Source organism: Borostomias antarcticus, assembly GCF_949987555.1.
Source record: "Borostomias antarcticus genome assembly, chromosome: 16".
Taxonomy (NCBI): domain Eukaryota; kingdom Metazoa; phylum Chordata; class Actinopteri; order Stomiiformes; family Stomiidae; genus Borostomias; species Borostomias antarcticus.
The window spans coordinates 12,249,566-12,274,534 of NC_140249.1; the positions used below are offsets into that span (position 1 = coordinate 12,249,566).

The 24,969-nt window shown below is 44.4% G+C and overlaps 1 protein-coding gene across 1 annotated transcript in view; it reads right to left on the bottom strand.

Moving 5' to 3' along the window:
- The window catches only part of furinb (furin (paired basic amino acid cleaving enzyme) b), a gene marked incomplete at its 3' end in the record, with an annotated part of 304,944 nt that overhangs the window by 14,834 nt on the left and 265,141 nt on the right, over positions 1–24,969 (bottom strand). The gene's annotated exons all lie outside the window — the stretch shown is intronic.

A 24,969-nucleotide genomic window follows, 5' to 3' on the forward strand; every position in this document is an offset into this window, starting at 1 on the left:
TATTTGAATGGTCTTGAAAATATTTTGCTTTTGTATCATAGGTGACGGCAGGTATCATCTTCAGCCATGGATGATGACTCCCGTGCGTAATCCTTCCAACGTTGGAGAGGTGGCGTACAACCGGGCTCACATCAGGACGCGCGGTGTGATTGAGTGCACATTTGGAATCCTGAAAAGCCGTTTAGATGCCTAGATCGTACCGGTGGGGCAATGTTATACACTCCCCCAAAAGTATGCCAGATCATCGTGCTGCAACTTGCATAACAAAAAATGACAATTTTTCCTTTGTTCGTCTTTTCAAATCATTCCACCTCCGTTTGCAGTCTTCCGCGTTTACACACACAAATGGCACTGACTGATTGGGAAATTAAACCCCAAATATGATTTTTTGCTGCAGTCGTGATATTTTTTGCGGAAAGCTGTGAGACATGTTTTTGAACCTCGTCCGTGAGGCCTTCAAGTTCGCTGTCTGAAAATCGTATCTTTCTTTTTCTGTCTGCCATCGTCCAATGATATGCATACGAGTTCGCGCTGTATGCGCTGTATTTATAGTCATTTCCTATATCAGCAGCAAATTGCACTCAGCCGCAAACACCGAATGGGCGTGTTTGCGCTGGGATATTATTAGCGCAATGTCTTTAGTGAATAGGTTTTTAAAACGGAGCACATAGCGGGCGCAACTGACGCGCAATATAATGGTGCAATTAGCGGGCGCAATTTGCTTTAGTGAATTCGCCCCTCAGTGTTTGAATGCTTGAAAAAAGTTTTGCAAGCCCGAAAATAAGTTTTGAAGGCTTGCATGTTTTGATAGGTTGAAAATAAAATCTGAATCTCTGCAATTACTGCAAACATGGTTTTGTATTTGAGTTTTACTTTTTCACTGCTGCAACACTGCTTTTTCAACCATTCAAAGTAACTTTTTCAGAGATTTGGCCACACACTTACAAGGTTGCGAGTCATGTCATTTTTGGCAGCGTTCTTCCGCAGACGGTTTTGAAAAAACGGTGGACTTGAAACTCCACAGCGGCGGTCTGAAAATTGTGTGACAGTAGGGGGCGCTGTTGCACATGTTCTGCATGGATGGCTTAGCTGGCCTACCTCGCGGTTCCATGCGCATTACGCGCAATCTTTGACTTTTTTTCACCTTAAGACACCCATAAATCTATGCTACCTTCATGTCGAGACATATTAAAAACATTTTTTCACCCAAGACACCCATAAATCTATGCTGTGGTGACCCACAATATTCCTATAGGCTATTACTATCTTAATGTGGTTGCCTACTGATTAGGAGTCTAATTGTCAACCTAACTCCGCCCAGGTATAGGTTCACCACAAAAGTTTGACTTAGACATCTCAAGTATTCTGGGTTTTAAGGGTAAGTTGTCCTCAGAGTAGCCTACTCCTCTCCCTTTCTCCCTACGGAAACAGTTTCGGTTTCGAATTATGGCATGATTCTAATCCCATAGTAAGCAAGCATAACCTGCAACTAGTCATGAATGGAATGTAGGCTACTGCATTTACTGTGCAACATCAACTGTCAAAACGAATTGCCAACAAACTGATTATGCTCAACCTCCCTCCGCTAGGCTACTGTAGGCTATTAAGAAGATAGGTAGGCTATTTTCCTAGGACATCACCAACTATTTTATAAGTGTATACAGACCTTGAGGAGCGACTGTACCATCGTTGATGTTACCTTGTAATAATAATAGCCTACGACAAAAAAAACAGTCTTTACTTCTTGAAGACGTAGAATCCTTCCCATGTCCTTCCGACAGAAGGGACGCGGAATCGAACCCGCGCCCCTCGAATTACAAGTCTGCAACACTACCAATTTAGCCGTCGGGCGGTCGTGATAGCGGGGGCTTTGAATCAAACAAGTCTATCATGGGTTGGTAAATACGGGTTGAATTGAATTAGTCTTCGCTGGTTTAGCGCTATTTATTGATTGTATATCGTAGTGTCGTTACTCGGACTGCATCGTTGAAAATAGGGGTTGAAAATGTGGGATTTCTGAGTTTCCGGGTTTGAATCTAAATAGCCTAATGAATGAGGTCCGATCAGTTGGTAAAATGATAGCCCTTTAAATAACCAATTTTATGTCGACTACTGTCTCTGCTGTAGCTTATCCAAAAGAGCAGTTTGCAATTCAGTCGGGTCAAACTGAGAAACGTAGCCTACATTAGTCTAAGCAACGGCAACCGTTTGTCAGACAAGCTTAGTACTGTAGCCTCACTGTAGCAGTGCTTTACTGCCCCTCGTGGTTGCGGGTTGTAATAGCCTATGTTTTTACCGCCGCTGCCGCCAACACTGTACGCTATAGGCATGCGCAGTTGTGCTTTTTAACCACCTGATTTGTGAGAAGGGTATCTCTCATGGATGTATTAATAGAACTGGATACAGCCACTCCATTCACTGACCGCTATCAACAATGAAGCCCTATTGAACCGCGCCATCTTGGCAAATTTGTAGTCATTTGACTATTTCCGGTGACTTTTGTACTTGCGCAGTTGTGCTTTTCTGGCCTTCCAGTGACTTTTGTACTTCCGCAGTGGAGCTTTTCTGTCCGACGCGCGTCCACGAAAAAGTTCACTTTTATGTGAAATGTAGACGCACGTTCCCGGCTCTCTCGGCTCTCCCCGCTTTGATTTAGCAATGAAAACCGGCTTGCATATTAACCTGTTTTTGTCAAATATATCCATTGGAGAAATTATTTTTTCATCCAGGCATCTTAGTTTTAACAGGTTAAATATAACTGAACATGTTTTGTTTGCTAGTAGATGGTATTCATTCCGTTCGCGATAACGTTATTGCAGCCAGGCTAAATTCCTCCAGGGAGCCAGTGACAGGCGAGTTGAAGAGCTTCACTCCCCGCCAGCAGGAGCTTTGGCCGCTGCTACCGCATCTCGGATAACCCGCTGAGTTCGTGGCTGCTATTTCACATTCGCCCTTGATCAATCCCAATACCGATCCATGGTAATAATGAATCAATCGTTCAGATCAGATCGGCAGTGCTGCATGCATGTTACAACATCATTGTTAGCTTTATTAACATAACCATAGCCTACATTTATCTCTCTAACGTTAGGCTATCCATCTTACACCAGTCGGCCATTCGATAGCTAGAAGCGGTCAACGCCAACGTTGACTGAAAACACCCAAACTCAGTGTATCGTTTCATCTTTATGCCTACACATCAACTCCTTTCCATTGTATGTGAATAAATTCCTGTTATTCTAAAAATATCCCATTTCTGTCCATTCCTGGAAAAGGCTAATAATTGCTGTCAAATTATCACTCCAGTTTATTACCGTATCCCACTACCATTTCAACTATGCACAGGAGGTTGTCTTGTGGTCATTTTCATTAAAAAAATGATTAGCCTGATCAGTTTGTTGTATGTATTAAAGGACAATGCTCGTTTTTGACAACCTGGACCTTATTTACGACATATTATAAGACGTTTGACTCACCGAGATCACTTTGGTGTAGTTCGGAGGCCGGTAGAAGAAATTTAAAATCCAGCGCGAGCCAGTATATCCATGTAATGGCGGTGGTCGGGGCAACGAGAATGCAGCTTCTAAAAATCTATTTTCTGCCGCGAAACGGTTGTTTTCATCAATAAAATACAGTGATAAACTGGAGTGATTATTTGACAGCAATTATTAGCCTTTTCCAGGAATGGACAGAAATGGTATATTTTTAGAATAACAGGAATTTATTCACATACAATGGAAAGGAGTTGATGTGTAGGCATAAAGATGAAATGATACACTGAGTTTGGGTGTTTTCAGTCAACGTTGGCGTTGACCGCTTCTAGCTATCGAATGGCCGACTGGTGTAAGATGGATAGCCTAACGTTAGAGAGATAAATGTAGGCTATGGTTATGTTAATAAAGCTAACAATGATGTTGTAACATGCATGCAGCACTGCCGATCTAATCTGAACGATTGATTCATTATTACCATGGATCGGTATTGGGATTGATCAAGGGCGAATGTGAAATAGCAGCCACGAACTCAGCGGGTTATCCGAGATGCGGTAGCAGCGGCCAAAGCTCCTGCTGGCGGAGAGTGAAGCTCTTCAACTCACCGGTCACTGGCTCCCTGGAGGAATTTAGCCTGGCTGCAATAACGTTATCGCGAACGGAATGAATACCATCTACTAGCAAACAAAACATGTTCAGTTATATTTAACCTGTTAAAACTAAGATGCCTGGATGAAAAAATAATTTCTCCAATGGATATATTTGACAAAAACAGGTTAATATGCAAGCCGGTTTTCATTGCTAAATCAAAGCGGGGAGAGCCGAGAGAGCCGCGAACGTGCGTCTACATTTCACATAAAAGTGAACTTTTTCGTGGACGAGCATCGGAAAGAAAAGCTCAACTGCGCAAGTACAAAAGTCACCGGAAATAGCCAAAATTACTACAAATCTAGCCAAGATGGCGCGGTTCAATAGGCCTTCACTTTAGATTTCGGCCCTTTCTGAATCCAGTCCCTCCCCACTCGCACTCAGTCACCGAGTGCACTCCGTTTTGTAGTCCCCTCACAGCTGAATGTAGTTCCCTTGATTAGGGTGTAGGGTATAAAAACCTTAGGGACGCACTCCCCTCACTCCAGCGGAAACAGGAAACACAAACCACAACGGTTACCATGGTTTCGCGTCAACAGCACTTTGCAGCGGCAGAGGCATCGTTCGTATCTTCCTTGTTACAGCTTATGAGGGTTGCCTATATCAGATAGCTACCTAGGTCCTAAGTGGAAATATCCAAATTACAATATGGCCAAGGCATTCAATTATATTTATACATCATTTTAAGAACTCTTACCTATTCATTTCACCGTTACCCTAATTCATTACTATTATTATTAAGACTATTGTCAATAAAATAATTGTCATTTTTCCACCGCTGCTGCTTCAGCACGATTATTTGTAGGCTAATAGTGTATTCTTTGTTTGTATTTTTGTTTTTATTTGCATTAAAACAAAGCAGGTTTTCCCTGGTCCGGGAAGATGGTTAAAATGTTTTGGTCAGAATGAGTGCTGTGTGACTCCTCCAATCACTCCACATCTTACCAAGTAGTAGTCCTACACATCATTTATCAAGTCCTAGTAATGGGATACAATCACACAATGAATCTTCTTTCAAAGAATCTTAAACATTAAGGTGTTTTTGGTTGTAGGCCTAATGAGTGAAATCTGCCAATGGAACAAGTGAAACTTTGCTTAATGTTTGGAAGAAGATGCATTTATCTAAAGACAAATCACTTGTCCTATATCTCACTGAAATGTTGCTTGTTGGTTGAGTGTCTACATTACGTGTAAAAAGATGTGTTTTGTGGTGAGTGGCAGGCCATTCATGGACTAAACCTGTGAAAAAACGTACTCCCAAGCTTCTTTAGTGCTGTTTCGTTTTTTTGTGGACAACTTTTCATTTTCCATTCTCAGTTTGATCAGCTGTTGAGTCTGAACAACAGTCCTGGTAAATATCCACCAGCCACCACTTTACATTACAATTAATGAACATAATCTAGCGTTTTCTGAACTGGAGAACGGAATTTGATGCGAAATACAATGCAAATGTCCTATAATTTGTGAGGAACTTACATTTGTACGGCGCATTTGCCATTTCGGACAATAAAAACAGCTGCACATGTGAATCGAGCCTGCATCGGTGCAGACTCGCTACCGAGGATGTTATAAGCCACTTCCACTCGGCGCGAATTGGTTTCGGATGGCACTTAATATGGCGCGGCCTCCGCGTGAACGCGCAAACCGAGGGGGAGTGCATAGGGCGAGGGAAGAGGAGCTGGAATCGAAAAGGGCCTTCGAATCCTGGGGGCTTGGTATCTCTGCAGGCCCGGAGACTACGAGGGGGCGGGTCAACTGTCAATCAATTTTTACTTTGGCCAATCAGAGGCTGACAATCGTCTTGTCAATCAAAAACTAATTTCGCCTGAAACGGATGTCAATCACTTTTTATTTGGCGAATCGGCTTTCTCTTAAGAGAAGGGGTATGAGACGCAAAGCTTATTTGTGTCAGCTGCAGAGGAGGACGATTAAGCGAACAAGTTTTGACGTCTTTCGAGGTAAGGGAAATTGACACAAGTGCATAACAATACGTAGTTATTTTAACGTATTTTCAATTTGTTTGAACATTGACAGCGTCTAAAAGCTCATATTTAAGAATGTAGACGAAGATGCTGAGATGCCTAACGTTAGCTAAATAGCTAAGTTAGTGTATACACCCATTATCCTAGCCGTCACAACGTGTCTAGCTAATTGTAGGCTATTCTTGACCCACGTTAACATTAGCAAAGCGGTGTACCTGCGCACATGCACAAACGGAGAAGTGCTACAAAGAAATCTATCATATTTATTTTCTCATACACTGGGCGTTTGGTGTTGCCAAGCAGTAGGCTCTTTGCTTTGCACAAGCTCCACTACTTCCTGAAATTCTACAGGCATCCTTATTTCCTGTCCTATACCATTGGATGGAAGGGATTAATCAGGTGTGATGCATTATGAGGAACAGTGCAAATCACACAAGTCAACAGCTGCCATTGCATGTCTGTGACTGATAAATCGTCAATGACGTGTAAATGGTTGAAATGAAGTCCCCTCTTTTCCATTGCAACTATAGCAGAGGCCATTATTCACATAACAGTTGACCGTGTTTGCTTTCTTCACTGACAGAGAGAGAGGGAGAAAGAGAGGGAGAAGATGAAAAGATTCGCTTTGGAAAGCGAACTGTTGAGGACAAGATAAAAAAGAAAGAGGTGATGATGGTGGTACACTGACTACTCTTTACTTAACATGATGGGAAAAAGCACATTGACGGGATAAATTGTATGTCTGTATATAGATAAACAAATAGACAGGTATGTAGGTGTGTATAAATATACACAGTATGCATGATTATGTTCTATTAAAAATATATTATTTGTTGACAGGAAACCAAGAGGTACAAGAGAGTGGAAGAGAGGGGACAGGAGGAGAGGACATAGAGATGAGAGGTGAGATACCTGATGTTAGCCAAAGAGACACTACATTAAGTTAGATCCTGGCAAGTTAAAAAAAATAATGTGGATGGATGGATGGATGGATGGGTGGGTGTGTGGGTGGGGGGGTGTGTGTTTATAGCTTATGTTTATGTTTTGTTAATTTGTGGACAGGAGATGAAAATGGACACCACAGTGGAGGAGAGGTGACGGGAGGAGACCAACATGGACACCACAGTGGAGGAGAGGTGACAGGAGGAGACCAACATGGACACCACAGTGGAAGAGAGGTGACAGGAGGAGACCAACATGAACACCACAGTGGAAGAGAGGTGACAGGAGGAGGCCAACATGGACAAGAGAGTGGGGGAGAGGTGACAGGAGGAGACCAACATGGACACCACAGTGGAAGAGAGGTGACAGGAGGAGGCCAACATGGACAAGAGAGTGGGGGAGGCCAGGCTGGGAGAGAGATGACAGGAGGAGCTAGTCTCATGTTTCTAATAGATGGTGTGTTCTCATCAACATTCACTTAAGTTGTGTCCTCTCTGGATGACCTCCACTGCTCTGTTAAAGATGATATTAATCCAATATGATGTGTGTTCTTTATGGATCTAGCCAATTAATTTTGCTCTCAAAGTGCACCAGATTGAAGCACCACAACTAAATGACCTCGGTATTACAAAAATCCTGCGTACGGCTCTGGTCCTGAATGTTTCAGAGGGCAGATGATAACCTCCTTCTAATCAAGGAACAGGTGTTCATAACTCTGTCTGCATCACTACACTGAGGTGACATTTTGGTTGTACCGTCTGATCACAACACTAACAGTTCTAATTTTTAACCTGTCTACATATCTGTCTGTCTGTCTGTCTCTATCTTTCATTGTCTGCCCCTGTTTTATTATTGTATCCGAGGCTTCACGTTTGGTGATGGGACCTCAGTGGGTGAGAACAGACATGCTGAATAGACATAAAGATCTAGGCATGGGCAGCATCTTTCCATCCATTTAAAAATAAATATGTATTATGTAATGCCAACCTACATTCAGTCTAGCCCTAACCCTAACCTCTTAGAGTGCAGGAAGTGTCGGCCAGTCGTGTGTGTGTGTCTCCATTCTCAGCGTCAGTACATCCAGTTTGATAGTTCACCTGGGCCAGCAGACTAAGCAGAGCCTCGACCCAAACAAGGTGTCTTGAATGGTCTCCCAGGTCCGCCTTGTACAACTGAACTGTCAGCCCACTGTTTCAGTGTGGTCTACAAGCTATTCAATAAAACCTGGAGAAAATGATCTGTATCTTGTCTTTACACTTACAGCACACATGCTGCACAAATTATGACCTTAATTGTATGACACTTGTTTTGTAAAATGCACAAGGGTATCTCTAACTTGGCTAGACTGTGGATGTGGTGACTAGTCCAGGCCAGTCAGCATGGTATAAGCTGCATACAGGTGAGCGGAAGCTGAAACGCTTGTTCCTTGGCTAGGACCAAGACAGCTTGCCAGCAGGGTCAGGCCTGTGCCGGGAGGTCAGTACATTAGAACCCCCTTAGGTGGGCTGTATGTATCCTAGGTTCTCAAACTTATATTTGTGGTATAGGAAGGTAGAACTTGCTTGGTTGGTTATGCAAGTGTGTGTGTGTGGTACTGTTGATTTTCCTCCCCTCTCCTCTCTCCACCATGTTTCCCCTATGTAGATCTGAAAACAGTGATAGGGATTAAATTAGGTTGCTAAGAGAACTGCTAGTCACCAGAAGCATTCAAGAACATAACCCGTGCTGGAATACTAGTGTATGAACAAATCAATACAAGTAGAGCACATCTACTGACAGGCTGGCTGAATGACTGGAAGACTGACCTGGGACCTCCACTGAGGGCATCCCAGACCTGGCTATGGATCAGTAGTGATGCTCCCCTGCCCCTGGGCTAGTGTAGACCATTGCTAGCCTCTACCCACAAGCATAGGCCTACTAAGAGAATACCAAGGGGAGTCTTGGTAAGGCTTTTATCAGGGAGGTTGATGGATAACGTCTTTAGAGCTACATGATTTGCATTAAAAATATAATCTCTCTCTCACACACAGTCATGTAATCCAGTCAATCTAACTCCATAACAAATTGCATTAGGCCTACGTAACTAGCAAGCTAACTAGCAAACGAAGTCAATGTAGACAGCTAGCTAACTAGCTAGTGTAATTTCCACCACGCCCCTTCTCCTAAGAGAAAGGCGATTCGCCAAATTGAAAAGTGATTGACAACCGTTTCAGGCTAAATTAGTTTTTGATTGACAAGACGATAGTTAGTCTCTGATTGGCCAAAGTAGAAATTGATTGACAGTTGACCCGCCCCCTCGAAATCTCCGGGCCTATAGAGATACACACTTGGAGGGATTTGTAGACCCGGCAGCGTCCACAAAGTTTACACATTCATGTTGATGTTTAATGCGCGTTCACCGCTCTCCCCGCTGTATTGCATGTCCCTGCATTAGCATTGTTAAGAATATGCCATCAAATCACGATTCTGTCAAATATATAGTTTCAAAAAAGTATTTCTTTATGCAGGCATCTTAGTTTTACCAGTTTCATTATAGCGGAGCAGGTTATATTTGCTCGTATGTGGTATTTATTTTGTTCACAAGTTCACGATCGTACAGCCAGGCTACAGAGCTCCAGAAACCGTAGCCATCGCAGAGGAGCGGCCGGAACAGAGCGCTCCTTTTGCGGTACAGGAACGTGGAATAGGGGAGTTTGTGGTGCTATTTTCGCTGTACGATCGCGAAGTTGTGAACAGAAAAAATACCACATACGAGCAAATATAACCTGCTCCGCTATAATGAAACTGGTAAAACTAAGATGCCTGGATAAAGAAATAATTTTTCTAAACGATATATTTGACAGAATCAGTATTTTACGCAAGCTAGTTCTTAATGCTAATTCAGACACAGTAACAGAGCGGGGGAGAGCTGTGAATGCGCATTGGAAATCCACAGGAACGTGCAAACTGTTCCTGAACGCGGCGGGGTCTGAGAAAAGCACAACTGCGCATGTCAAAAGGGGTCGATTCGGCAAGATGGCGCTGATCAAAATGGCCGTGTCCGAAATGCATAGGCCGTGTCCGAAATGCATACTACCTGCTATATAGTAGGCGAGATGCAGCATGCTACATCAAAACTGTGCATACTGTATTTAGCCTACTACATAGTAGGTACTATATAGCAGGCGAAATCTGCGAAAAAATGGGCGAAAATGTAGCATAGTCCAGAGCATACTGTTCCGGAAGTCGAGACGTGATACGTCACTGGGCAGTGATAAAAAATAAAAAAAGATGGTGGATCTACAAGTCACCGGGACCGCAGCGGGAACTTTCAAATGTAAGTGTTGACTTAATTTGTCGATGAGAAAATTATTTTTTCTGACAGATATCTTAGTTATAACGACACAGAGCTACAAATGCAGTTTTGTGTATATAAGTGGGGTAGAAATGACATTTCGAAAAAGAACGTCATGATAGCTAGCTGCTTGCATTGATCTCTGTGGTGGACGTTACGTTAGCTAGCTAGCCCAGCTAACGTTAATAGGCTACTAACGTTACAGGTGTTCAGACGGCTCTTGCTCAAAACGTATTAATGTCATAGCTTAAATGTTATTATAGCTAGAATCAAGACAAACAGAGTAACATTTCATTGTAATATGACCATGATTGCTTAAGAAATGTATAAGAAATGTCGAAATTGTAATGAGTTGTTAAATGGCTAACCTAAGCCACTGAGCCTAAGTTGTTTAAACAATTGTCTGTTCATTCCGTGATTTAAACGAGTTCAACTGTTCATATATCATATATTAATATATTAGTATTCATTGTCCCATAATACTTCTGGATGTATTACAGGGACCAACGACCACACCAGGGACGATGATCCTCTGGAGGACGGCCAACTCCTCCCTGTTTAAGGTGTAACTGCATGGGTGGCCCCCATCGCCTCTTCCAAGACCCCGTACCACTTCCACGAAGCGGCTGTGGCCTCCCCTCCCTCTGTGCTGACCCCAGTTCTGGGGCTCTTTAGGTCCTATGAGGTTAGATAACAGTTTTCTAGTGTCATACAAACTGTGAGTCCCTATCAATATATTTGCTATCATGTAGCCTGTAGATCAAAATCACCTTGTACATGGCTACAAGGTTCTCTGTATGCTTTATCCAGGCTGCCTCCGTCTTCCCCTGCAGCCCAGCTTCTAAGATGTAGGTCCTACATAAATCAATATCCAAATTTAACAGACCGCTGGATTGCTTCTGAACAACAATGCATACGTTAGTTAACTTACTCCAAGCCTTTCAGCGTGGTGTTTCTCTTCCCCGTAAACAGGGAAGAGTTGGCCGTCCTCCAGAGGGAGGACTGGCTGATGTTGAATGGGGGGAGAAGAGGCAGAGATGAAGGCTGAGTGGAGGGAGGAAAGGGGGTTGTTTAAGGAGAGGGAGGACCGGCTGATGTTGCTTCTAGAAGCCTCAGTAAAAAAAAACTTTTATCTTGTTCCATTATTGTTTTTGTTATTTTTTATTAAATGTATTTTCTTGAATTAAATTGGTGTTTGTGTGTCATTCCTTGTAATGTATTCCCAGTCAAAGAACAAATGTCACTATACCTAAAACCAGTCATTAGAGTAAAAGAACATTCCTAATGGACATTGTAGTTTGCAATTAGGCATAAAAGACAGAACACACATGTTGGTTCACAATGCTTCATTGGAATTATTCAGAGACGGTTATGAAAGCATCACTGTTTAATGTGTCTGACTAACAACTACTTGATAAGGGAGTTACACGTCCAAAGCGCTCTGCGTGTTGTGTTAAGACCTTCCAAGTTACTGTACATGACATGTAGACATATCAAGACAATGTGTCTGATGTGTAGATATTACACTTGTTAATACATCAAGAAGTAACCTTTACATGTACTGGAATGTTCAGCCAGTAGCCGCCGAGCACCGCTTCACTGGGAGAGGGTGCGTCTTTCTCCAGCTGCAGCTGGTCAACCTAACCATCCCCCTCGCTCCCGCCTCCCGGTCTCCCGCTGGAGAAATATACTGTAACCATTACCGGTGAACCCATACGCACATCAGGTGCCACAAATATGGCAGGCAGTTTCTGTATAGTTAACGCTTATAGTCATAATATATCATCCGTAACGTTATTTGGTGGGTGGTCGCCTGGTCGGTGCTGCTAGCTATGTTAGCTAGACTAAGGTTATATACACACTCCCATCTGCAACAAGCTACATAGCTAATGTTAGCTATAATTCCTCCTAAGATTACATATAATTCATCATTGCTGACATTACCAAATAAATGTCAAGACACGTTTTGTAGATTAACGTAGCAGTGTATTTTCCTATTGCTTACGTTACCTAGCTAACGTTATAACGTTAATTAGCTATAAGCACACAAGGCAGCGGTGTCGGCACCAAAGGTTGATGCGACAGGAGGAGAATGGAGGCCGGGGAGGGAGATGGTTGGCTCCGCCGAATTCACCAGGACCAGTCGTGAGTCCGTGAAACCCAAAAGCCTCATATTATAATTGCAGAAGCTTTCGGGAGTGAAATGTTTGCTGCAGAGGCGGGCGCTAGCGGTGACAGACTCCTCTGTAACACCATGGCTCTTCAAAAATGCTAACCATTTGCTTCTCTGTTAATACATCAAGAAGTAACCTTTACATGTATAATGGAAGAAACACAACCATAAACATTTCTTGGATATTTTTATTACACAATGGTCTTCAAATATACTTTTGACTTGTTTATATTTGGTCAGATCATTAGCTTTCCTTGCAAAAGGTACTGACAGGAGAACGCTGATCTGTTGTCTCCCCCCAAAAAAATTTAAGAACTGATTACTATGTATAGTGTTACACATACATTTAAATACAAATACATTTAAACAAATGCCTCAAGGCTGCCTATAACCAACTGATCAGTGTTTAAAGCCTCAAGGCTGTCTATAAGGAACAAGGCAAAGCACACTCATGAACTGATAGACTGACTACTTATGGCAGGATGGGGGTAGGTCGTGCTCACCAAGAGCTGGGATCCAGGCAGCTTGTGCTGGTGCTGCCGTTGCGAGACTTTCTGAGGCCATCTCCAGGGTTGGGATGATCTGCAGCAGCAGGACCATGGCCACCATCAAGGTCTTCAACCTTTAAATGGTTAAATGCAATTAGGCCTACTGTAAGTCGCTTAGCAGACACACAAAAGTGTCTGCTAAATAAATGACTAAGGTAATGCTGGACAAAAGTGTCTGCTAAATGACTGATGTAATGTTACCTCCAAAGACTAGCACCTGTGTGTGAATGACAAGACCATTGTAAAGGGTGAGTACTGAGAAAAGCTCTAAATGCAATGAATTATTATTGTTATTGCTATTATTAGCACCTCCATGGTCTTGCCCCATCCTCCCTGACCATCACCAAGGTTGTGGTGTGGTGTACTTGTCTTTACAATATGATAATAGATAGATGTCATTATCTGTAGAGCTAAAATGTAACATTACAAAGCAGGCGTGTAGTGATGAGTAAACCCAGGTAAACTCAGTTTACCCACCTCTTTAAAATGAGTTGAGTTTTATTGTTTTGCTTACCTGCCTCTCAGAATCTATTTAATATAACATCCCTGGTACAAATGTAACAGTATAGCTAGCCCCAAGCCAGCACATGCGGGGCTATCAACTAACCTAGCTAACTAGCGTAGCTAGCAAGCTAACGTTCAATATTTACCTCAACTACAAGCATGTCGAGAAGATCTCATGACGGCTCTTCTCCTTGCAGCGTTAACACGACTCCAGCTTCGCGGGAGTAAACAGTATCGTACCCCGTCACTTCCGCTGGATGACTCGAGTAGCATGCTGTATTTTCTCGCATACTACACGCGTTTTGTGGAACAGTAGGTACTATATAGTATGTAGTATGCCTACTATATAGTGCCTACTATATAGCAAGTAGCAGGTAGTATGCATTTCGGACACGGCCATACTACCTGCTACTTGCTATATAGTAGGCACTAGTATAGTATAGTAGTCATTACAGGAAAGCTAATGATCTGACCAAATATAAACAAGTCAAAAGTATATTTGAAGACCATTGTGTAATAAAAATATCCAAGAAATGTTTATGGTACATGGTATGGTTTCTTCCATTATACATGTAAAGGTTACTTCTTGATGTATTAAAGGACAATGCTCGTTTTTGACAACCTGGACCTTATTTACGACATATTATAAGACGTTTGACTCACCGAGATCACTTTGGTCTAGTTCGGAGGCATGTAGAAGAAATTTAAAATCCAGCGCGAGCCAGTATATCCATACTGGTGGTCGGGGCACTGAGAATGCAGTTTCTAAAAATCTATTTTCTGCCGCGAAACGGTTGTTTTCATCAATCTGTCTTTATGAATCGCTAGTTGTGCTTACATAGAGCGTAGGCCTGTTGTGGTTTTTCACATGCCTCTGTAATATGATCTTTAGAAAGTTCTTTAGACACAAAAAAGCTTCCTCACTTGCTCCAGCACGCATGCGCACAGCGTGCTGGAGCAACGATTGCGCGCTGTGCGCATGTAGCCATGTATATGATATATGAACAGTTGAACTCGTTTAAATCACGGAATGAACAGACAATTGTTTAAACAAATTCAAGTAACGTTAGGCTCGGTGGCTTAGGTTAGCCATTTAACAACTCATCACAATTTCGATATTTCTTATACATTTCTTAAAGTCCAGGTTAACCCAGTTCAAATTTTTGTTATGAGCTTCACACACCACAGGAAAACATGTCATTAACCACCCAGCCAAATCTGAGTGATTAAAAATGTCGCTAAGTATATAAAATAAGGCTTCAAAATCGGTTAAAAATCAGCAGCATTCTCTGGTCTGAGACTGTGGGGGCGTGTCTGCTGAAGGCACCGAAGCCACACCCAATTGCGTGGGGAGGGGGTGTGGAGGGAAGAACCTGTCAAACCGTTCTCTGGTCTGCATATTGTCACACTGGCACGCCGTCTCTTTTGTGGTAGGAAGGCACAGCTTTGTGAAAACAGAGAGGAGTTGAAATTACACTTGTCTAATGAGTCAAACGCACAGATGCTTCCTCCTAACCTACCTCCTGACAAACAACACAGGTAAAACTGTAGCTACTCTATACCAACGCGCCTGTGTTACTGCCCTTAGATGCAAAATACAAAAACAGGCAACGAGGAATGTATGAGTCTGTCCCTATTTTCTCCCTGCCACCTCCGGACCCATTCCTATCCCTCCCAGGCGATCCTGTCGTCCCTTGGGATCAATGGAAAAAGTTGTTTAAAATGTACCTTTTAGTCACTGTCTTGAACAGCGCTGATAGCGCGAAGAAGCGTACACTACCGGAGTTGATAATCGGGACAGACTCATCCACTCTCGTTGGCAATGTTATGTGTGAGAATAACGAGCACTCGGCTTCAACTTTCCCGCAACATATCCAACAGAACTGGAATGTTCAGCCAGTAGCCGCCGAGCACCGCTTCACTGGGAGAGGGTGCGTCTTTCTCCAGCTGCAGCTGGTCAACCTAACCATCCCCCTCGCTCCCGCCTCCCGGTCTCCCGCTGGAGAAATATACTGTAACCATTACCGGTGAACCCATACGCACATCAGGTGCCACAAATATGGCAGGCAGTTTCTGTATAGTTAACGCTTATAGTCATAATATATCATCCGTAACGTTATTTGGTGGGTGGTCGCCTGGTCGGTGCTGCTAGCTATGTTAGCTAGACTAAGGTTATATACACACTCCCATCTGCAACAAGCTACATAGCTAATGTTAGCTATAATTCCTCCTAAGATTACATATAATTCATCATTGCTGACATTACCAAATAAATGTCAAGACACGTTTTGTAGATTAACGTAGCAGTGTATTTTCCTATTGCTTACGTTACCTAGCTAACGTTATAACGTTAATTAGCTATAAGCACACAAGGCAGCGGTGTCGGCACCAAAGGTTGATGCGACAGGAGGAGAATGGAGGCCGGGGAGGGAGATGGTTGGCTCCGCCGAATTCACCAGGACCAGTCGTGAGTCCGTGAAACCCAAAAGCCTCATATTATAATTGCAGAAGCTTTCGGGAGTGAAATGTTTGCTGCAGAGGCGGGCGCTAGCGGTGACAGACTCCTCTGTAACACCATGGCTCTTCAAAAATGCTAACCATTTGCTTCTCATTTCAGCTTTACTCGGGAGTGAAAGAAGGAGACCTTATCATCCCATTCCTGCTGGCATCCAGGAAGGATGCATTTTCGTTTAGTTTTATGCATAGGCATTGCTGACTAAGAAAAACTAGCTAATTCTAGACTGTTGGTTAAAACTAGCTAATTCTAGACTCAAGATTGAGCAGGAGAACCGAAGATTCAAATCCGTTCTAGCTTTATATAGTGTTAGGGCGGGGGTATATGCTAAGAACACCGCTCTACATCATCCGGTACCGTTTTAAACCCGCCCAGAAAATCCAGAAATCAAAACTGGTCAAAAACACAAAACTGGTCTAACTTCACAATTCAGTACTACGCATGGTTCATCCCATTTTTACATGTTATCAGCAATGCATCACTAACACATAGAATGTGTTTTCAAGCAAATCTCTGATTTTGGTTAACTGGGACTTTAAGCAATCATGGTCATATTACATGGAAATGTTACTCTGTTTGTCTTGATCCTAGCTATATTAACATTTAAGCAATGACATTAATACGTTTTGAGCAAGAGCCGTCTGAACACCTGTAACGTTAGTAGCCTATTAACGTTAGCTGGGCTAGCTAGCTAACGTAACGTCCATCACAGAGATCAATGCAAGCAGCTAGCTATCATGACGTTCTTTTTCGAAATGTCATTTCTACCCCACCTTTATACACAAAACTGCATTTGTAGCTCTGTGTCGTTATAACTAAGATATCTGTCAGAAAAAGAAAAAAAATGTCATCGACAAATTAAGTCAATACTTACATTTGAAAGTTCCCGCTGCGGTCCCGGTGACTTGTAGATCCACCATCTTTTTTTATTTTTATCACTGCCCAGTGACGTATCACATCTCGACTTCCGTAACAGTATGCTCTGGACTATGCTACATTTTCGCCCATTTTTTCGCCGATTTCGCCTGCTATATAGTACCTTCTATATAGTAGGTGAAATACAGTATGCACAGTTTTGATGTAGCATGCTGCATCTCGCCTACTATATAGCAGGTAGTATGCATTTCGGACACTGCCAATGTTTCAGGAAGTAAATCGCTTCCTGGCCCCTTGGTATAGGCTATGGAATTAGCTAGTTTGGGTTGCTAGTCTCATTCTTTGGTTGCTAGGTCGTATCCAGGGTTGAGAGACCTTGCTGAAAGAAAAGGTAACGGACACTTTCCATCTCATGTCCATGTTAACTATTGGATGTAATCGTTGTTCCTCCAAGAAATATGATATTCAATTTGTAATTCCATAGCAATGTGATTTAGCAGTTAGCTATAATGAAACTCAGCAATGAGCAACACATAAATAACATTTCTTCATATTTTAATGTAGAAAATGCGAGTAAATGGCACATATTTATTAGGGGCCAGGCAGCGTAGCTGCCGGAACCCTATTGTATTTGCCTATATTATTCTTATTATTATTAAGTGGGCTAGCTTGAAACTGCTTGGAACTGCTTTTGGAATGTTCAGAAACTTTATGTTTTTAGAGTGGTGGCAACAGTTGCTTTGAAAATATTCACACATTTTGTAAACTGCTGGCACTCCTACAGTTTTGAAAGCTTACACACATATTATACATCAAAATGTTCACACAACTTTGCTGATTCGTACAATGTAAGTATCTAAGCAGTGTGACTTATAGTTTTCGCTGTATGACGATTTGTTCGGCAACTGCGCTCCTCATTGAAACGTATGGCAACGCACTCTAGCTTTTGAGCTGCTAATTTTGCATTTTTACTCTTTTTCTAACTTGTCGCTATGCCTACAGTTTTAACAGCTCATACACATATTATATATCGAAACGTTCCCATAACTGTGCTGATTCGTACAATGTAAGTATCTAAGCCGTGTGACTTATAGTTTTCGCTGTATGACGATTTGTCCGGCAACTGCGCTCTCCATTGAAACGTATGGGCCCACACTTTACCTTTTGAGCTGCTAATTTTGCATTTTTACCCTTTTTCTAACTCGTCGCTATGCCTACAGTTTTTATTATGAGTGGGCTAGAGACGCACGGTCTTTGCCGGTGGGTGCATGGAGATTGCCCGGTCCGTAGTAGTTCTAGCAGTAGCTGTTACATACAGCTGCAGCAGCTAGCCCACCTCACATTTTCTCCAGGAAATGTACTTTCTAGTTATTATTATTATTCTCCATCTTCCCCTGAAGTCTGACTTCCCGTGGACAAAAAATCACCAAACTTTGCACATAGCTCCCAAACCCAAAGTCCTCAACCTGCATTGTAGGTCAATAAACATGAAGGTGGCGCTACAGCAACAGTCTAAAGTTTAAAACTTTAAAAAATCATAATAAATCGGCCATAGGTGCTACTATTGTAAAACCACCATGTGAATGTAGTCCCAAGTGTGACAAAACTTTCATACGCTCTGACCTTGCAGGAATTTTGAAGTCCATCACTCAGATTTTTTCAGAAACTGTAAAACCTATCAAACCAATTGACACCAAATTTGATATCCTGCATCTTCAGACTCTCATTATCAAAGGATCCTCACAGATTTTTGAAATATGAAAAATTGAGTCCACAGCGCATCAAAAAGTCTTACTGTTAACAGTTCTGTATACAGTTCCTACGAATTCTTGCTAAATCAATGTCTGATCATCCTCATAAAAAGTGACAACATTGGCAACATATCCAAGATGTAGTGTGAGTTATTTCAGAATTTTATGTTAAAAAATGAAATTTTTACAGTATTCTGAATTATACCCTCAAACGGTCAATGGAAAAGAACATATCTAAATCTAACTCCTCCCACATTTATTTTTCAATTGCAACCAAAATGCATTCACTGCATCATCAGACAGCCCACACCAAACGATCCAGACAGATTTTTGAAATATCAAAAACTGAGCGCATGATGCATCAAAATGTTTTACTATTATCAATACTGTACATTTACTACATATTCTCGCTCAATAAATGTCCTATGTTCATGAAAAATTAGGGCAGAATTGTCATGAAAGGGTAGATTTTATCTCAAAAATTTAATTTTTAAAAATATGTTTAATTCTGTCCTCTGAAACCAACACTTCATACTGAGAAAACTGCACTACCCACAATCCAACGCAAGCTCCACCAATCGGAGACGTCGCTGTTGGCAACCCTACCCAGCCCCCGCCGAGGATTACAATGAGTAAATTCATTGATTGGCCACTGACTGAGCACACAGCTGCTGAAGTTAATGTTCAATTATGAAGAAAAGCAAACAAAACCTGTAAAAATGAATAAACATCTCATCCCACATTTTTCAATCAATTAACACCAAACTTGCTACACTGGAGCCGGTTGCACCAGTCGTTACTAAGTGGTGACTAGGCCTAGTCATAGCCTAAGTGTTGACTAACTCGAGATTTGGTCACTACTAAATTTAAATGGGTTGCACCACTCACGACTAGTTCCTAGTAACAACTAAATATTTACACCACCCTGGGAGGTGGTGTAAGTGATGACTAGTGCGAGGAAGTAGCTAATACTAGCGTCTTCAACTCTGCTATTAGGACGGAGGTGGGCTGAAACATTGTAGCTAAATTTGTTGGTGGACATTTTTTTTTTTTTAGCAGATGTCTTAGTTATATCAAGATTAAGCTAACTATTGGCACCGGTGTGCTTATTGGTGTCATATTTAATAAGTTTGAGTAATTTCACGATCGAGCTAGCTAACCACAATTAGCTCAGTTGCTGGTTAGCGATGAGGGGGGGGAGTGCCTCATAGTTAACCAGCAACTGGTCAGTGGACTGTACCAGGCAGCCTATGGTATGTCTGAATCAAAGAAGGTTATCAAACAATCTTGGGAACTAGCTGGCTAGGATAATTTAAGCATAACAATCCAACGGCTAACTCTCCCAAAAGAACCCCTCCACTGCACAAGCACCAACCCAAGCACAAGCTACCGAGTGCAAAGTTAGCCTTGCTAACGGAGATAATGAATTTGGAGGAGAGTGTTGCAGCTGGTGCTAAACGAGGCAAAGGAAGAACATTTTGTGGACTATTAATATTATCACAGCCATTTCACAGTTTGGATTATACAGAAAGGTGAGGATCGAGCCCATGTTGGATGACCAACTCAAATGCCTGGCTAGCTCAATATTGTTGTAAGTTTAACATGAATCGTATGCGAGCCGGAGCCCGTCGCTTTCACTGGATGACTCGTGAAGCATGCTACATGTTTCTCGCATACTTAACATGTTTTCGTGGAGTAGTACAGGTATGTACTAAATCGCATGTACTGTAGTAGGCGAGTTGCAGTATGTACTATATAGTATGTAATATGGACATTCGGACACGGCCCAAGCTCCTTGGTAAGGGCTGGGTAAGGGCGATCAACCTCCTTGTTTACATTTTTACTTGCTTACCGATTGGCTATTTGGATCCTGCCGTCACAGTCATACAACGACTATTTTTTTGTAACTAGTTAGTAGTTACTAGTTAAGACAATGCCTAAATTGCCGTGGTGCAACCGAAATTAGACACCAACTAATATGCGACTAACTAGTAGCAACTAAGAGTTTAGTCAGTGTTTAGGCGTGACTAAATGCTTGGGTTTAGTCAAAAGATAAGACAAACTGGTGCAACCCAGTCCTGGATCTTTAGACTGTAATTCACAAACTCATTGACCAGATTGTTGAATTATCAAAATCGAGCTTACAATGCATCAAAATGTTTTACAAATGTTTTACGATGCAAAATAAACATTGGAATGTCAACTTTCTTGTTGTCTTCCTATTCTCTTGCTTATTGCTCCTAAACTTGTCGGAAATTGCCTGGCCCCGCCTTATCGCTGCGTAGCATTTAATTGGTCTTTGGCATGTGAGGCCATGGTATAAGCGGGATAATCAACTCATAGGTGTGCGTTGCGTGGTTCGGGTGGTTCTTTGCCTCCACGTCGTGCTTTAAAACTGTTTAACGCACACCTACTCGTTGATTATCCCTTACTTAAACATGTTTATTTGCAATTCCGAGCGTTCAGAAGCCAGCGCTAGTTATGGTGAAACCCCCCTGAGAACCTTCTGAGGACAGGGACATGGAGGGACAGGAGATCCTTCTGAGGACAGGGACATGGAGGGACAGGAGATACAAAGAGCAGTAGCTCGTCCAATGGCCGTACCTAACCGTCCCGAAAGGAGCATGTCCAACATTTGTCTCCAAATGGGGCCTAAGGCAGGAACACACACACGCACATGCACACACACGCACACAAACGCACACACACACAAACGCACACACACATGCACACATACACACACGCACACAGTCTCCCAGTCCTTCTCCTGCCTCCATGTCATACCTCCTGATTAGTAGCGACGCGTTGCTTCCTGACACCTTCGTCATGATGCAAATTCATGGAGCGCTCGGAACACAGAACAGTCAGGAACCTCAGGAGGGGAAGCGTCTCTCTGGGGTTCCTGTCTGGTCTGGGTTTTCCTCTTCCTCCTCCTCCTCCTCCCAGGTCAACGCGCTGGACACATCCTGACCTGTTTCAGGACTGATGTGTCTCCTGACTGAACGCCCTCTAAATGAGATGAGCCCAGGGTGGTCAGGTACTCAGGTGGGGTATCTCCCAGGGTGGTCAGGTACTCAGGTGGGGTATCTCCCAGGGTAGTCAGGTACTCAGGTGGGGTATCTCCAAGGATAGTCAGGTACTCAGGTGGGGTATCTCCCAGGGTGGTCAGGTACTTAGGTGGGGTATCTCCTAGGGCAGTCAGGTACTCAGGTGGGGTATCTCTCAGGGTGGTCAGGTACTCAGGTGGGGTATCTCCCAGGGTGGTCAGGTACTCAGGTGGGATATCTCCCAGGGTAGTCAGGTACTCAGGTGGGGTATCTCCCAGGGCTGTGAGGTACTCAGGTGGGGTATCTCCCAGGGTGGTCAGGTACTCAAGTTAGGTATCTCCCAGGGTAGTCAGGTACTCAGGTGGGGTATCTCCCAGGGTGGTCAGGTACTCAGGTGGGTTATCTCCCAGGGTAGTCAGGTACTCAGGTGGGGTATCTCCAAGGGTGGTCAGGTACTCAGGTGGGGTATCGCCCAGGGTGGTCAGTTACTCAGGTTGGGTATCTCCCAGGTACTCAGGTGGGGTATCTCCCAGGGCTGTCAGGTACCCAGGTGGGGTATCTCCCAGGGTGGTTAGGTACTTAGATGGGGTATCTCCCAGGGCAGTCAGGTACTCAGGTGGGGTATCTCCAAGGATAGTCAGGTACTCAGGTGGGGTATCTCCCAGGTTGGTCAGGTACCCAGGTGGGGTATCTCCCAGGGCTGTCAGGTACCCAGGTGGGGTATCTCCCAGGGTGGTTAGGTACTTAGGTGGGGTATCTCCCAGGGCAGTCAGGTACTCAGGTGGGGTATCTCCCAGGGCTGTCAGGTACTCAGGTGGGGTATCTCCAAGGATAGTCAGGTACTCAGGTGGGGTATCTCCCAGGGTGGTCAGGTACCCAGGTGGGGTATCTCCCAGGGTAGTCAGGTACTCAGGTGGGATATCTCCCAGGGTGGTCAGGTACACAGGTGACCTGACAGGGTTACTTGACAACCCTGGGAGATACCCCCCACCTGAGTACCTGATCACCCTGGGAGATACCCCACCTGAGTACAGAAGGTGGGGTACCTCAGGAACCTCAGGAGGGGAAGCGTCTCTCTGGGGTTCCTGTCTGGTCTGGGTTCTCCTCTTCCTCCTCCTCCTCCTCCCAGGTCAACGCGCTGGACACATCCTGACCTGTTTCAGGACTGATGTGTCTCCTGACTGAACGCCCTCTAAATGAGATGAGCCCAGGGTGGTCAGGTACTCAGGTGGGGTATCTCCCAGGGTGGTCAGGTACTCAGGTGGGGTATCTCCCAGGGTAGTCAGGTACTCAGGTGGGGTATCTCCAAGGATAGTCAGGTACTCAGTAGGGGTATCTCCCAGGGTGGTCAGGTACTTAGGTGGGGTATCTCCTAGGGCAGTCAGGTACTCAGGTGGGGTATCTCCCAGGGTGGTCAGGTACTTAGGTGGGGTATCTCCTAGGGCAGTCAGGTACTCAGGTGGGGTATCTCTCAGGGTGGTCAGGTACTCAGGTGGGGTATCTCCCAGGGTGGTCAGGTACTCAGGTGGGATATCTCCCAGGGTAGTCAGGTACTCAGGTGGGGTATCTCCCAGGGCTGTGAGGTACTCAGGTGGGGTATCTCCCAGGGTGGTCAGGTACTCAAGTTAGGTATCTCCCAGGGTAGTCAGGTACTCAGGTGTGGTATCTCCCAGGGTGGTCAGGTACTCAGGTGGGGTATCTCCCAGGGTAGTCAGGTACTCAGGTGGGGTATCTCCAAGGGTGGTCAGGTACTCAGGTGGGGTATCGCCCAGGGTGGTCAGTTACTCAGGTGGGGTATCTCCCAGGTACTCAGGTGGGGTATCTCCCAGGGCTGTCAGGTACCCAGGTGGGGTATCTCCCAGGGTGGTTAGGTACTTAGATGGGGTATCTCCCAGGGCAGTCAGGTACTCAGGTGGGGTATCTCCCAGGGCTGTCAGGTACTCAGGTGGGGTATCTCCAAGGATAGTCAGGTACTCAGGTGGGGTATCTCCCAGGTTGGTCAGGTACCCAGGTGGGGTATCTCCCAGGGCTGTCAGGTACCCAGGTGGGGTATCTCCCAGGGTGGTTAGGTACTTAGGTGGGGTATCTCCCAGGGCAGTCAGGTACTCAGGTGGGGTATCTCCCAGGGCTGTCAGGTACTCAGGTGGGGTATCTCCAAGGATAGTCAGGTACTCAGGTGGGGTATCTCCCAGGGTGGTCAGGTACCCAGGTGGGGTATCTCCCAGGGTAGTCAGGTACTCAGGTGGGATATCTCCCAGGGTGGTCAGGTACTCAGGTGTGGTATCTCCCAGGGTGGTCAGTTACTCAGGTGGGGTATCTCCCAGGGCTGTCAGGTACCCAGGTGGGGTATCTCCCAGGGCTGTCAGGTACTCAGGTGGGGTATCTCCCAGGTACTCAGGTGGAGTATCTCCCAGGGCTGCCAGGTACTCAGGTGGGGTATCTCCCAGGGTAGTCAGGTACTCAGGTGGGGTATCTCCCAGGGTGATCAGGTACTCAGGTGGGGGGTATCTCCCAGGGTTGTCAAGTACTCAGGTGGGTATCTCCCAGGGTAGGTAGGTACTCAGGTGGGGTATCTCCCAGGGTGGTCAGGTACTCAGGCGGGGTATCTCCCAGGGTGGTCAGTTACTCAGGTGGTGTATCTCCCAGGTACTCAGGTGGGGTATATCCAAGGGTGGTCAGGTACTCAGGTGGGGTATCTCCCAGGGTGGTCAGTTACTCAGGTGGGGTATCTCCCAGGTACTCAGGTGGAGTATCTCCCAGGGCTATCAGGTACCCAGGTGGGGTATCTCCCAGGGCTGTCAGGTACTCAGGTGGGGTATCTCCCAGGGTGGTCAGGTACTCAGGTGGGGTATCTCCCAGGGTGGTCAGGTACTCAGGTGGGGTATCTCCCAGGGTGGTTAGGTACTCAGGTGGGGTATCTCCCAGCATTTCTTCTTCTCACCAGGTTGGAGAGGGTTTCCCCCATAAAGAACCCCAATATTACACCAGAGCAACAGATGCTCTTCAGTCCGGTCTCTGACCAGGACTTGGACTGACCACTTGGACATGAACGCTGGCTGCCCACTGCTCCTGGGTGCCCCTGGTGGAGGACAGCTTGGATGAGAAATATAAGTAGTCTTGAGAACTAGTGGCCATCCTCGTGGCCCATAGGGCAGGAG